The sequence below is a fragment of the Borostomias antarcticus genome (genome assembly GCF_949987555.1).
Source record: "Borostomias antarcticus genome assembly, chromosome: 28".
Taxonomy (NCBI): domain Eukaryota; kingdom Metazoa; phylum Chordata; class Actinopteri; order Stomiiformes; family Stomiidae; genus Borostomias; species Borostomias antarcticus.
The window spans coordinates 6,469,350-6,486,834 of record NC_140261.1 but is presented as its reverse complement, the minus strand read 5'-3'; the positions used below and the strand labels follow the sequence as shown (position 1 = coordinate 6,486,834).

The window sequence follows — 17,485 nt, the reverse complement described above, 5'->3', positions numbered from 1 at the left end:
GGATGAATGCTAGGTAGCCTTACAGTACGTTTCAGTATGGAGCCTCCCAAAACCTCAAATGCGTCTTGTCATCGCAGTCGTGCGGCAGAAGCGTGAGTGTGAGGAGCAGCTCCTCCCCAGGAGCACGTGGGGGGAGAGATGTAGGTCAACCCGGCGCAGCGTGCCGACACCCGTCTCCAGCTCTCTCTAACGTCCCTGTCCCTCTGTCACGCCATAGCTCACATTCACCCGCATGATGGATAACATGTACACTGCTATTTTTACTCCCCTCTCCCTGTCTCTCTTTCTTTCTCACTCTCTCCAGTCTCTCTCTCTCTCTACCCTCCACACACTCTCTCTCCAAACTCTCTCTCTCTCTCCGCTCTCTCTTTTTCTCTCCACTCTCTCTCTCTCTCTTTCTCTCTGTCCTCTGTGTGCCTTCATAAGCTCGGGCCCTGCCAAGCCCCTGGCCCAGCCACCCCCCAGCCAGGCTCACGGGAGGCACGCCCCCCCCCAGGAGGGAGGAGGGGGCCAGGGAGGAGGGGAAGAGTAGGGGTTATCTGGACCGTCATTTGTGTTCGGAGGGAGGCAATATTGCACCATAAGTCCACATCCTCAGGTCAATGGCCCACACACAGCGACATAGAGAGGAGAGAGAGAGGGAGAGAGAGAATGGGGGGAGGAGAGAGGGAGCCCCCCCCCCCCCCTCGTTTTTCTTTCAAATATGTGATTTCTGCTGCAAACACACAAGGCCAAACACACCCCAGCTGCCAGGGTACTTACTGACCACTGATAAATGGTTAGGCAACTGACGCTGACAAACATTGAAACAGACACTGGTGTTTGCCCAGCGCAGCAGCCCAGAGCAGCGTCGCTAAAAGCCTGGGGGCTGATTGGTCAACGAAGAGTGGCTGAGGACCCGCGGAGGCCACGGAGAGACGCCGAGTTGCACAACAACATCGTGCCCCTCGCTGTGGCAGTCAGGCCTTCAGTTGCAGAGATAAATCCCTACACCCACTCTGGCGCTGTAAAACACAAAACACCTGGCGTCATTCCTCAGACTCTCAGTCGATGGTTTATAGCGTTGCATAGCCTGCAGGGAAACCGCTCTTTTTTCTGTCAAGTTGTTGGGAACTTCCATTAAGGCAGAACGCTTGAGTGCGCAGTGGAGCTCTTCTACCAAGACCAGCTCAAACCAGCCAGGACCTCGGTGGGAAGGCTACAGCTGGGCCCCAAGAACACGGCACAGCCCACAGCCCGGAGACCACAGCCTGCTCCGTTCCTCACACCGCCCACAGCCCTGAGACCACAGCCTGCTCCCTTCCTCACACCGCCCACAGCCCTGAGACCACAGCCTGCTCCCTTCCTCACACCGCCCACAGCCCGGAGACCACAGCCTGCTCCGTTCCTCACACCGCCCAAACCAGCCCACAGCCCGGAGACCACAGCCTGCTCCGTTCCTCACACCACCCACAGCCCTGAGACCACAGCCTGCTCCGTTCCTCACACCACCCACAGCCCTGAGACCACAGCCTGCTCCGTTCCTCACACCGCCCACAGCCCGGAGACCACAGCCCAGAGACCACAGCCTGCTCCGTTCCTCACACCGGCCCAAACCAGACCACAGCCCGGAGACCACAGCCCGGAGACCACAGCCTGCTCCCTTCCTCACACCGGCCCAAACCAGCCCACAGCCCGGAGACCACAGCCTGCTCCCTTCCTCACACCGCGCGGCTGCTGCTCTCACTCTCCTCTGCCAATCGCTACGGACCATTATCTGCCCTGCATGTTGGTGGGAAAGCAAATCCCACCCTTAACGGATGGGCAGACAGGAGAGACAGCACTGTTGCACACACACACACACACACACACACGCACACACACACACACACACACACACACACACAAATCTCTATGCCCTCAAGTTGAGGTGAGGCTAGACCATGCGTTACAGACACTAGAGAAAAGACACATAGTCAATAATAAATATTTCATGTCATTGCATCATCACTGGACTATTCAGAGTGAATTTGGTAGCATACTTGACTAGCTAAGCTAGCGGTCACTCCAGGTCACATCCTGAGATGACACAACTCCCATTCAGAGACTAATGAAGCTAAAGTAGAAGTGTAATAAAGGTTTGGCATGTCAGGGGCATACAGTAAGGCTACTGTAGATTGAACAGATCATAGGGGGTCACTCTGACCGTACTACAGTACGTTGTTGATTCACTTGTGTGAAACCAACTGAACACGTGTCCATCGATGGCTGATTGAGTGGAGCTGAGAGAGAGAGAGAGAGAGAGAGAGAGAGAGAGAGAGAGAGAGAGAGAGAAAGAGAGAGAGGGAGCAGTGTTTGTCCTGTAGGCACCAGAAGACTCGCACCACTTAGCAGTGCTGTCACCAAGCTCCACTATAGCACTGCACTACAGTGGCGAAGACTAACATGTAAGCTAAATGAAAATGAGTTAATAACCTTCAGTAATTTGGCCTTTAGATTAAATAAAAAATTAAAATGTTACATATCAGGGTTTTCTAAACGATCTTAGAATGTCCGTGCGGGACAGATGGGATATAGACTCAGACTATTGAGACATAGACAAGGGGTCAAAGGTTATCAAAACAGAAGATACCAGGGTCAGATCCGCTCAAATGACTTTCCAAAAAGCCATGTCAAAATACCTCACAAACAACAGAAGTGAAATGTCACCCCCTACGTACGCAGGCTCTTTGTCATCGCTGGATCCCATGTCTAGACTTGTATCAGCTCTGCCTAGGGCCTGGCTAAATGCACTATCCACACAGATTTGTTCCAAGACCACAAGCAGCGTCACAAAAGACCCCGACCTGCGTCACCACGGGACACTCTGAAATCAACGTATTGATCAGTCAGAAGGCTTTCCCATGGACTGTGAGTGTCTGCATTTCAATGTAATTAAAGAAGGGATGGATCAAGGTGAATCCAGAACATAATATTAAAGTCACTGATGTAGGTCAGACAGGAACAATCTGTCTTATAATGCACTTTTTCAGAGGAGGACAGGGTAGCAACAAATCCTAGTTATATTGCATTCTGGGAACTGACTAGGATCTAAGCCCTTGCCTGGAGCCATCACCTGCATCCCTATAGTTCCAAGTAATGCTGACTTTATTGGGTAGCCAGAGAAAACAACATTGTTTTGGATGTACTCTTCCTTATCGGACAAACAAGTGATTTCAGACTGATTTCATGCAACAACAAAGAAAGAAACATAAGTGAAGTGAAGCATCAGTCTGTGGACTCAGACCGGCCCTGGACTTCTCAGACCTGACCTGGACTTCTCAGACCTGCCCGGGACTTCTCAGACCTGCCCGGGACTTCTCAGACCGGACCTGGACTTCTCAGACCTGACCTGGACTTCTCAGACCGGACCTGGACTTCTCAGACCTGACCTGGACTTCTCAGACCTGACCTGGACTTCTCAGACCTGACCTGGACTTCTCAGACCTGACCTGGACTTCTCAGACCGGACCTGGACTTCTCAGACCTGACCTGGACTTCTCAGACCTGACCTGGACTTCTCAGACCTGACCTGGACTTCTCAGACCGGACCTGGACTTCTCAGACCGGACCTGGACTTCTCTACTGTATCAGACCTCACATGGCATTCTTTGCCAAGAGAACCTTTGTGGTAATTTGTACTGTAACAACTAGACCTTACTGTACATGAACACCCAGCTTCTCAGAACAGGAGACGAGGCTGAAGAGACTCATGTTCATGAAGCCAAAAATACAACCCTGAGCCAGTAACCTGTATAAGACTATACTGAGATAAAACCTCAATTGACCATAAAACCACGAATATCTGATTTAACAATTACTAAGCAGCAAGGCACTGTGCTTCAGAGTCACTCATGCTCTGTCTGTTGAAGCAGGAGCAACACATTGTCAACAAGCTAAAGTGAGCAAACACAATGTGGCATTAAGTCACCTGATCAAACAGAATTGGACCACTAGAGGTCCGCTGCCCAGGACTGAAGGAGAACATTATCAGGCCAAGAAAACATCTCAGTGAAGTGTTGGTGTGCAAAACACCATCTACTCAGACACACTTACCCAGCGTCCCAGATGTAACAGATTGAAAAGATCCCAAAAATGGGAACATATTATTTTTGTTAGTGTGACCTTGTATGTGATCTGGAGGGATCCCATGGGGTCATTGACTTCCAAAAATGAATTCCAAAGTGATAATGCTTCTAGATCTGGTCAATGTCCAGTGACCTTTTTGTTGACTCACAGAACACGTGGCCAACTACATATGGAAGGTGGCATGTACAATGTGTACCATGAAAAGAGTGAAAAATATAGATGTACTGTTGATACCCTCCTACAAGGTACATCAAGTTACTCTTGTGAGTATTTGGCAAGGCCCATATCAGAGCATGATGGCTTGTGTCCGTGCCAGTTACAGTTGATGGAGAAAATCCACTCATTTGTAATATGAATGCAGACCAGAGCAGTATGGCCCTGGGCAGAGAGGCCCACCCGCCTATAGGGAAACAAATCAAACGACATCAACTGAATAAATTGGAATTGGAATCAATAGTACCTTATCAGCTCTTTAAAATCTCTCCTGGTTATAACAACAAACCTCTCCTGGTTATAACAACAAACCTCTCCTGGTTATAACAACAAACCTCTCCTGGTTATAACAACAAACCTCTCCTGGTTATAACAACAAACCTCTCCTGGTTATAACAACAAACCTCTCCTGGTTATAACAACAAACCTAATCATTGTTCATACATATAAGATATGGCAACAGGTTGTATTCAATATATTTATGATAAATCCCTCTTTACCTGGAGCCCTTAGAGAGAGTATCACTAAACTAGGGTTTACAGGGTATCAGAACTAGGGTTTACAGGGTATCAGAACTCTGGTTTACAGGGTATCAGAACTCTGGTTTACAGGGTATCAGAACTAGGGTTTACAGGGTATCAGAACTAGGGTTCCCAGGGTATCAGAACTAGGGTTTACAGGGTATCAGAACTAGGGTTTACAGGGTATCAAAACGTTGGGGAATCTGTTTAAAGATGGAACCCTGGAACCCTCCCAGTACAGGGTTCCACACTAATACCTCCAGGTTAGGAACCCTCCCAGTACAGGGTTCCACACTAATACCTCCAGGTTAGGAACCCTCCCAGTACAGGGTTCCACACTAATACCTCCAGGTTAGGAACCCTTCCAGTACAGGGTTCCACACTAATACCTCCAGGTTAGGAACCCTCCCAGTACAGGGTTCCACACAAACACCTCCAGGTTAGGAACCCTCCCAGTACAGGGTTCTGTTGTGATTTGGGCCGGGTCCGCCCCGGCTCGGCCCCTGCTCCCGGTCTGGACCCGCGTTCCTGCCCTGGACCCCCGATTTGCCCCGGACCCCTGGTCCACTCTGCTCGCTCCTGGTCCGGACCCGCGTTCCTGCCCTGGACCCCCGATTTGCCCCGGACCCCTGGTTCGCCCCGGACCCCTGGTCCACTCTGCTCGCTCCTGGTCCGGACCCGCGTTCCTGCCCTGGACCCCCGATTTGCCCCGGACCCCTGGTTCGCCCCGGACCCCTGGTCCACTCTGCTCGCTCCTGGTCCAGACCCTCGCCCCTGCCCCGGACCCCTGGTTCGCCCTGCTCACCCCCTGATCCTGGCCTGGATTCCTGACCCTGAGCTCCTGTGCCCCATGGACCTTCCTGGACCCTGAGCACCTCTCCCGGTGACTGCCCCTGCACTGCCCCCAGAGACTATTGTACACTTTGTCACTTGGTTTTGTTCTACCTCCTTGTGTTTGGTCTTGTGTTCGTTGTCTTGTCTTCTATGTTGGTTTGTGTCCTCCCAGCCCCAGCTCTAGACACCTGTCCCCTCACTAGTCTCACGTCACTCAAGTCCCTCCTCTCCTGGCCCTTTAGTTCCCCCCTCTGCTTCTGCCCGGTCCCTTTCCCTGTCCCAGCCTCGTTCCCTGTTCCCTTCCTTTGTGTCCTTGTTCCTGTGTCCTTGTGTTGGTGTCTTGTTGGAATCCCTCCATGTCCTTGTCTGGGTGATTGTCTGCACCTGTGTCTCGTTATGTCTTGTTGCACACCTGTACATTGTTCCTTGATTGTTCTCCCAGAGTATATATGCCCTCCTGTTTCCTTGGTTCTCTGTCGGTTCATTGTCAATGTTAGTGCGTGTTTCCCCTGCGTTTCCTCCCGGTATTATTTGGATATTAAACTTATATTTTGAACCTGAGCTGCTTGCCTGCCGTCTGCTTTTGGGTCCTACCTCCACCAGCCTCAAACCCTAACAGGTTCCACACAAACACCTCCAGGTTAGGAACGCTCCCAGTACAGGGTTCCACACTAATACCTCCAGGTTAGGAACCCTCCCAGTACAGGGTTCCACACTAATACCTCCAGGTTAGGAACGCTCCCAGTACAGGGTTCCACACTAATACCTCCAGGTTAGGAACCCTCCCAGTACAGGGTTCCACACTAATACCTCCAGGTTAGGAACGCTCCCAGTACAGGGTTCCACACAAACACCTCCAGGTTAGGAACCCTCCCAGTACAGGGTTCCACACTAATACCTCCAGGTTAGGAACCCTCCCAGTACAGGGTTCCACACTAATACCTCCAGGTTAGGCACTTTATCGCTAGAATATTTGCCTCTAGATAAACTCATGCATGATTAACAGGGAGTAAAAGAGGTTTATATCTTATACTTACTCAGGAACTGGTCAAACCATGGGGTGAAGTGTTAGGAGTTAAACGCTAATGGGAAGAAGAGTGTGGTTTTGAGGAAGTGGAATGCATTGTGTATATAGTCAGTATTTCTCTATACTCAAGATGCACCGCTGCTATAGGAACTGATACATGTTCCTGACTGCACATCATCACCATTCCTACAGAACAAAGAATACAGAACTGGGTGATCCATACACCTGCTAAAAGTCAATAAAAACAAACTCAAATGTATCAGACTTGCCCTTATCACAACCAACAGCCATGCAATAGAAGATGAAGCACCTACGTACATCTACTAGATGGACTAATGAATTGGGATCATGTATATAATGAATTGGGATCATGTATATAATGAATTGGGATCATGTATATAATGAATTGGGATCATGTATATAATGAATTGGGATCATGTATATAATGAATTGGGATCATGTATATAATGAATTGGGATCATGTATATAATGAATTGGGATCATGTATACCAAATGAAAAGATCATGTATAACCTATAACCTAATAACTAAAGGGAAAGACTGGAGAGTTTACAAAGATTTGAGGTGGTTTTCTAACAACATAGAACTGACCTGTAGCTACTGCTATTATACTAGTACTGAATCTGTTATGTTATATTATACTAGTACTGAATCCCATCTGTTATGTTATATTATACTAGTACTGAATCCCATCTGTTATGTTATATTATACTAGTACTGAATCCCATCTGTTATGTTATATTATACTAGTACTGAATCCCATCTGTTATGTTATATTATACTAGTACTGAATCCCATCTGTTATGTTATATTATACAAGTACTGAATCCCATCTGTTATGTTATATTATACTAGTACTGAATCACATCTGTTATGTTATATTATACTAGTACTGAATCCCATCTGTTATGTTATATTATACAAGTAGGCCTACTGAATCCCATCTGTTATGTTATATTATACTAGTACTGAATCCCATATGTTATGTTATATTATACAAGTACTGAATCCCATCTGTTATGTTATATTATACTAGTATTGAATCCCATATGTTATGTTATGTTATACTAGTACTGAATCCCATCTGTTATGTTATATTATACAAGTACTGAATCCCATCTGTTATGTTATATTATACTAGTACTGAATCCCATCTGTTATGTTATATTATACTAGTACTGAATCCCATCTGTGATGTTATATTATACTAGTACTGAATCCCATCTGTTATGTTATATTATACTAGTACTGAATCCCATCTGTTATGTTATATTATACAAGTACTGAATCCCATCTGTTATGTTATATTATACTAGTATTGAATCCCATCTGTTATGTTATATTATACAAGTACTGAATCCCATCTGTTATGTTATATTATACAAGTACTGAATCCCATCTGTTATGTTATATTATACTAGTATTGAATCCCATCTGTTATGTTATATTATACTAGTATTGAATCCCATCTGTTATGTTATATTATACAAGTACTGAATCCCATCTGCTATGTTATATTATACAAGTACTGAATCCCATCTGTTATGTTATATTATACTAGTATTGAATCCCATCTGTTATGTTATATTATACTAGTACTGAATCCCATCTGTTATGTTATATTATACAAGTACTGAATCCCATCTGTTATGTTATATTATACAAGTACTGAATCCCATCTGTTATGTTATATTATACTAGTACTGAATCCCATCTGTTATGTTATATTATACTAGTACTGAATCCCATCTGTTATGTTATATTATACTAGTACTGAATCCCATCTGTTATGTTATACAAGTACTGAATACCATCTGTTATGTTATATTATACAAGTATTGAATCCCATATGTTATGTTATATTATACTAGTACTGAATCCCATCTGTTATGTTATATTATACTAGTACTGAATCCCATCTGTTATGTTATATTATACAAGTACTGAATCCCACCTGTTATGTTATATTATACTAGTACTGAATCCCATCTGTTATGTTATATTATACAAGTACTGAATCCCATCTGTTATGTTATATTATACTAGTACTGAATCCCATCTGTTATGTTATATTATACAAGTAGGCCTACTGAATCCCATCTGTTATGTTATATTATACTAGTACTGAATCCCATATGTTATGTTATATTATACAAGTAGTGAATCCCATCTGTTATGTTATATTATACTAGTACTGAATCACATCTGTTATGTTATATTATACTAGTACTGAATCCCATCTGTTATGTTATATTATACTAGTACTGAATCCCATATGTTATGTTATATTATACTAGTATTGAATCCCATCTGTTATGTTATATTATACTAGTACTGAATCCCATCTGTTATGTTATATTATACTAGTATTGAATCCCATCTGTTATGTTATATTATACAAGTACTGAATCCCATCTGTTATGTTATATTATACTAGTACTGAATCCCATCTGTTATGTTATATTATACTAGTACTGAATCCCATCTGTTATGTTATATTATACTAGTACTGAATCCCATCTGTTATGTTATATTATACAAGTACTGAATACCATCTGTTATGTTATATTATACAAGTATTGAATCCCATATGTTATGTTATATTATACTAGTACTGAATCCCATCTGTTATGTTATATTATACTAGTACTGAATCCCATCTGTTATGTTATATTATACTAGTACTGAATCCCATCTGTTATGTTATATTATACAAGTACTGAATCCCATCTGTTATGTTATATTATACAAGTACTGAATCCCATCTGTTATGTTATATTATACTAGTACTGAATCCCATCTGTTATGTTATATTATACTAGTACTGAATCCCATCTGTTATGTTATATTATACTAGTACTGAATCCCATATGTTATGTTATATTATACTAGTACTGAATCCCATCTGTTATGTTATATTATACTAGTACTGAATCCCATCTGTTATGTTATATTATACTAGTACTGAATCCCATCTGTTATGTTATATTATACAAGTATTGAATCCCATCTGTTATGTTATATTATACTAGTATTGAATCCCATCTGTTATGTTATATTATACTAGTACTGAATCCCATCTGTTATGTTATATTATACAAGTACTGAATCCCATCTGTTATGTTATATTATACAAGTATTGAATCCCATCTGTTATGTTATATTATACTAGTATTGAATCCCATCTGTTATGTTATATTATACTAGTACTGAATCCCATCTGTTATGTTATATTATACAAGTACTGAATCCCATCTGTTATGTTATATTATACAAGTACTGAATCCCATCTGTTATGTTATATTATACTAGTATTGAATCCCATCTGTTATGTTATATTATACAAGTACTGAATCCCATCTGTTATGTTATATTATACTAGTATTGAATCCCATCTGTTATGTTATATTATACAAGTATTGAATCCCATCTGTTATGTTATATTATACTAGTACTGAATCCCATCTGTTATGTTATATTATACAAGTATTGAATCCCATCTGTTATGTTATATTATACTAGTACTGAATCCCATCTGTTATGTTATATTATACTAGTACTGAATCCCATCTGTTATGTTATATTATACTAGTACTGAATCCCATCTGTTATGTTATATTATACTAGTACTGAATCCCATCTGTTATGTTATATTATACTAGTACTGAATCCCATCTGTTATGTTATATTATACAAGTATTGAATCCCATCTGTTATGTTATATTATACAAGTATTGAATCCCATCTGTTATGTTATATTATACAAGTATTGAATCCCATCTGTTATGTTATATTATACAAGTATTGAATCCCATCGGTTATGTTATATTATACAAGTATTGAATCCCATCGGTTATGTTATATTATACAAGTATTGAATCCCATCGGTTATGTTATATTATACAAGTATTGAATCCCATCTGTTATGTTATATTATACAAGTATTGAATCCCATCTGTTATGTTATATTATACTAGTATTGAATCCCATCTGTTATGTTATATTATACTAGTACTGAATCCCATCTGTTATGTTATATTATACTAGTACTGAATCCCATCTGTTATGTTATATTATACAAGTATTGAATCCCATCTGTTATGTTATATTATACTAGTATTGAATCCCATATGTTATGTTATATTATACAAGTACTGAATCCCATCTGTTATGTTATATTATACTAGTACTGAATCCCATCTGTTATGTTATATTATACTAGTATTGAATCCCATCTGTTATGTTATATTATACTAGTACTGAATCCCATCTGTTATGTTATATTATACTAGTATTGAATCCCATCTGTTATGTTATATTATACTAGTACTAAATCCCATCTGTTATGTTATATTATACTAGTACTGAATCCCATCTGTTATGTTATATTATACTAGTACTGAATCCCATCTGTTATGTTATATTATACTAGTACTGAATCCCATCTGTTATGTTATATTATACTAGTATTGAATCCCATCTGTTATGTTATATTATACTAGTACTGAATCCCATCTGTTATGTTATATTATACTAGTACTGAATCCCATCTGTTATGTTATATTATACAAGTACTGAATCCCATATGTTATGTTATATTATACAAGTACTGAATCCCATCTGTTATGTTATATTATACAAGTACTGAATCCCATATGTTATGTTATATTATACTAGTACTGAATCCCATCTGTTATGTTATATTATACAAGTACTGAATCCCATCTGTTATGTTATATTATACTAGTACTGAATCCCATCTGTTATGTTATATTATACTAGTACTGAATCCCATCTGTTATGTTATATTATACAAGTATTGAATCCCATCTGTTATGTTATATTATACAAGTATTGAATCCCATCTGTTATGTTATATTATACTAGTACTGAATCCCATCTGTTATGTTATATTATACAAGTACTGAATCCCATCTGTTATGTTATATTATACTAGTACTGAATCCCATCTGTTATGTTATATTATACTAGTATTGAATCCCATCTGTTATGTTATATTATACTAGTATTGAATCCCATCTGTTATGTTATATTATACAAGTACTGAATCCCATCTGTTATGTTATATTATACTAGTATTGAATCCCATCTGTTATGTTATATTATACTAGTACTGAATCCCATCTGTTATGTTATATTATACTAGTACTGAATCCCATCTGTTATGTTATATTATACTAGTACTGAATCCCATCTGTTATGTTATATTATACTAGTACTGAATCCCATCTGTTATGTTATATTATACTAGTACTGAATCCCATCTGTTATGTTATATTATACAAGTACTGAATCCCATCTGTTATGTTATATTATACAAGTATTGAATCCCATCTGTTATGTTATATTATACAAGTATTGAATCCCATCTGTTATGTTATATTATACAAGTATTGAATCCCATCTGTTATGTTATATTATACAAGTATCGAATCCCATCTGTTATGTTATATTATACAAGTATTGAATCCCATCTGTTATGTTATATTATACAAGTATTGAATCCCATCGGTTATGTTATATTATACAAGTATTGAATCCCATCGGTTATGTTATATTATACAAGTATTGAATCCCATCGGTTATGTTATATTATACAAGTATTGAATCCCATCTGTTATGTTATATTATACAAGTATTGAATCCCATCTGTTATGTTATATTATACAAGTATTGAATCCCATCTGTTATGTTATATTATACAAGTACTGAATCCCATCTGTTATGTTATATTATACTAGTACTGAATCCCATATGTTATGTTATATTATACTAGTACTGAATCCCATCTGTTATGTTATATTATACTAGTACTGAATCCCATCTGTTATGTTATATTATACTAGTACTGAATCCCATCTGTTATGTTATATTATACTAGTACTGAATCCCATCTGTTATGTTGTATTATACAAGTACTGAATCCCATCTGTTATGTTATATTATACTAGTACTGAATCCCATCTGTTATGTTGTATTATACAAGTACTGAATCCCATCTGTTATGTTATATTATACTAGTACTGAATCCCATCTGTTATGTTATATTATACTAGTACTGAATCCCATCTGTTATGTTAGATTATACTAGTACTGAATCCCATCTGTTATGTTATATTATACTAGTACTGAATCCCATCTGTTATGTTATATTATACTAGTACTGAATCCCATCTGTTATGTTATATTATACAAGTACTGAATCCCATCTGTTATGTTATATTATACTAGTACTGAATCCCATCTGTTATGTTATATTATACAAGTACTGAATCCCATCTGTTATGTTATATTATACTAGTACTGAATCCCATCTGTTATGTTATATTATACTAGTACTGAATCCCATCTGTTATGTTATATTATACTAGTACTGAATCCCATCTGTTATGTTATATTATACTAGTACTGAATCCCATCTGTTATGTTATATTATACTAGTACTGAATCCCATCTGTTATGTTATATTATACTAGTACTGAATCCCATCTGTATTATACTAGTACTGAATCCCATCTGTATTATACTAGTACTGAATCCCATCTGTTATGTTATATTATACAAGTACTGAATCCCATCTGTTATGTTATATTATACAAGTACTGAATCCCATCTGTTATGTTATATTATACAAGTACTGAATCCCATCTGTTATGTTATATTATACTAGTACTGAATCCCATCTGTTATGTTATATTATACTAGTACTGAATCCCATCTGTTATGTTATATTATACAAGTACTGAATCCCATATGTTATGTTATATTATACTAGTATTGAATCCCATCTGTTATGTTATATTATACTAGTACTGAATCCCATATGTTATGTTATATTATACTAGTATTGAATCCCATCTGTTATGTTATATTATACAAGTACTGAATCCCATCTGTTATGTTATATTATACTAGTACTGAATCCCATATGTTATGTTATATTATACTAGTACTGAATCCCATCTGTTATGTTATATTATACTAGTACTGAATCCCATCTGTTATGTTATATTATACTAGTACTGAATCCCATCTGTTATGTTATATTATACTAGTACTGAATCCCATCTGTTATGTTGTATTATACAAGTACTGAATCCCATCTGTTATGTTATATTATACTAGTACTGAATCCCATCTGTTATGTTGTATTATACAAGTACTGAATCCCATCTGTTATGTTATATTATACTAGTACTGAATCCCATCTGTTATGTTATATTATACTAGTACTGAATCCCATCTGTTATGTTAGATTATACTAGTACTGAATCCCATCTGTTATGTTATATTATACTAGTACTGAATCCCATCTGTTATGTTATATTATACTAGTACTGAATCCCATCTGTTATGTTATATTATACTAGTACTGAATCCCATCTGTTATGTTATATTATACAAGTACTGAATCCCATCTGTTATGTTATATTATACTAGTACTGAATCCCATCTGTTATGTTATATTATACAAGTACTGAATCCCATCTGTTATGTTATATTATACTAGTACTGAATCCCATCTGTTATGTTATATTATACTAGTACTGAATCCCATCTGTTATGTTATATTATACTAGTACTGAATCCCATCTGTTATGTTATATTATACTAGTACTGAATCCCATCTGTTATGTTATATTATACTAGTACTGAATCCCATCTGTTATGTTATATTATACTAGTACTGAATCCCATCTGTATTATACTAGTACTGAATCCCATCTGTATTATACTAGTACTGAATCCCATCTGTTATGTTATATTATACAAGTACTGAATCCCATATGTTATGTTATATTATACAAGTACTGAATCCCATCTGTTATGTTATATTATACAAGTACTGAATCCCATCTGTTATGTTATATTATACTAGTACTGAATCCCATCTGTTATGTTATATTATACTAGTACTGAATCCCATCTGTTATGTTATATTATACAAGTACTGAATCCCATCTGTTATGTTATATTATACAAGTACTGAATCCCATCTTTTATGTTATATTATACAAGTATTGAATCCCATCTGTTATGTTATATTATACTAGTATTGAATCCAATATGTTATGTTATATTATACTAGTATTGAATCCCATATGTTATGTTATATTATACAAGTATTGAATCCCATATGTTATGTTATATTATACAAGTATTGAATCCCATCTGTTATGTTATATTATACTAGTACTGAATCCCATCTGTTATGTTATATTATACTAGTACTGAATCCCATATGTTATGTTATATTATACAAGTACTGAATCCCATCTGTTATGTTATATTATACTAGTACTGAATCCCATCTGTTATGTTATATTATACTAGTATTGAATCCCATCTGTTATGTTATATTATACTAGTACTGAATCCCATCTGTTATGTTATATTATACTAGTATTGAATCCCATCTGTTATGTTATATTATACTAGTACTGAATCCCATCTGTTATGTTATATTATACAAGTACTGAATCCCATCTGTTATGTTATATTATACTAGTATTGAATCCCATCTGTTATGTTATATTATACTAGTACTGAATCCCATCTGTTATGTTATATTATACAAGTACTGAATCCCATCTGTTATGTTATATTATACTAGTATTGAATCCCATCTGTTATGTTATATTATACTAGTATACTGAATCCCATCTGTTATGTTATATTATACTAGTATTGAATCCCATCTGTTATGTTATATTATACTAGTATTGAATCCCATCTGTTATGTTATATTATACTAGTATTGAATCCCATCTGTTATGTTATATTATACTAGTACTGAATCCCATCTGTTATGTTATATTATACTAGTACTGAATCCCATCTGTTATGTTCACACATGTTTTTTTTTTACTGTACTGTTTCTTTTTATTTATTTTTGAATAGATACAAAATCTGAAGGAATTAGTGGTCGATCCTGAAGGGATGGGGGGGCATTTTGGATTGTGTTAAGAACTTTGTTCTTATATTAAACCCAAGGGTGGTTACAGTATGTTTAAAATGCAATAAAGATAATATTGGGGGGGAGAGATCTGTTTCTAATAATGTAACTAGGTTGCTCCATGGGTGCTCTCATTCATGAGATAGAAAGAGCTAGAAAGTGGGTCGTGTTTGTTTTCATCAAGAGGTTCAGTCAAACCTCCTCAGTACAGAATCTGTAAAGACCATCAAATCATTTAACACAGTGGGAGTTTACAACCCCACCCAGGAGAAACACACACGCAGTAAAACCCAACCACCACTCAGCCCTCTAGCTCTCATGATGGAATCACACTTCACATCACTTCATGTTTCATTCCAATCAAAATGGAGTTATCAAGATTACCCTTCATGGGACCTGCCCACTCATCATCATGATCGCCAAGCATCACAGAAGTGCATCTGAAATCAATTCATTCTGAGATTCTCTTGAGAATGGACTGACCCTCTGTCCAGTGAGAGCATTCCTGAAGACTGGTCTGCCACAGGGAGGAAATACCACACTAGGAATCTGTTTTCTGTTGTACTTCCAGAAACAGTGATCCGGGGTGAGAGGCTTGTTGGTAGTGAACGGTCAAGCTGTTTGAAAGCATGAACTCAGCCCTGTGGGAGAGAGAGAGAGCGGAAGGCTGCCAGGCATCAGTAAGTCAATCACTTCTGCTTAGTTTAACTGAACATGTTTATTGTCTCCCTGCTCTCTGCTGTCCTGCAGCAGATGGTCTTGCATCCCTTTAGAAAGGAATCTGAAATAAGGTTAATGCATTCATTAAATCTTGGTGGGACATTCAGCTCTCCGGGACACTTCTAATTTAGAAGAGACCAAAACTCCTTTTGTCCAGGAAACACATCCACGCCATAGATGCCCTATAACAATACTATTGGCTGAATCAAGTGTAGCCTTGGTTGAAGTGCGGAGCTGCAGGACTGCAGTAAGTGACACTATAGATAGGAACGTCAAATAAAGTATCTTACATAGGCCTACTGTAATTACAAGTAAAACAGATTAAGCAAGGCAATTTAGTCTAGCCTACATCATTTGTATAGAAAGACAGAACGTTTATCCCAGAATGACAAAGAACACAATTTAAAGAGGAGCATTTCCGAATAAACGGAATAATTTGCATGCGCAAAAAAGCGATGCTGTCTGAACACATTCAGCCCTGAGACCAAATACAGTATGAGATATGTATTCGTATTGCAGCTGTTAAAAGCTGCTGCACTTTACAGCATTCGAAGTAATGGAAATACAACAGAGTAGTCAAATGAAATGCAACTGATAAAGACACATAATTCCACTTCATAAACTGCAACGGAGCAAGAGAGTTGATCTTCAGTATAATCTGTGAGTGATGCGCGGAGACTACTTACTTTTCGCAGTTCAGACTTGACAGCAATGACAAGTCTGGACACTAGTTTTTATTTGCTGGTGTAACACACCCCCACCACGTGTAATAGTGTGTGTGCAATCCTGTACAGAAAAGGGGCCACATTTACATATGGAGGCGCGGAGGGCGGGACAGCTTTGATAGGAGCCTGGATTGATGAAAACAGGTTGACAGACAAGTTAAAATAAAGCTTAATGAAATTCTAATACCAATTTTTTATTATTGCTATAATAAAAGTTTCACCTAGGCCTACACGCACTGATTTGTGTAATTGTGTCTCACTGTACAGCGCAGTGTTGTAGAATAGGCGAACGGGCAGGCTTTAGGACCATGTGACAACCTCCAGCTCAATGTAGCTGCTAC

General features: G+C 38.5%; 1 protein-coding gene across 2 annotated transcripts in view; it reads right to left on the bottom strand.

The window, feature by feature from the left end:
- The window catches only part of slc7a2 (solute carrier family 7 member 2), a 34,482-nt gene extending 17,357 nt beyond the window's left edge, over positions 1-17,125 (bottom strand). Inside the window, exon 1 of one of the 2 annotated variants that reach the window (XM_084459617.1) lies at positions 17,106-17,125. The gene's annotated coding sequence lies outside the window, so the exon portion shown is untranslated. Of the gene's footprint in view, positions 373-17,105 lie in introns of those variants that run through there. The other variant, XM_084459618.1, reaches the window with a different exon arrangement.
- Between the last annotated feature and the right edge of the window lie 360 nt (positions 17,126-17,485).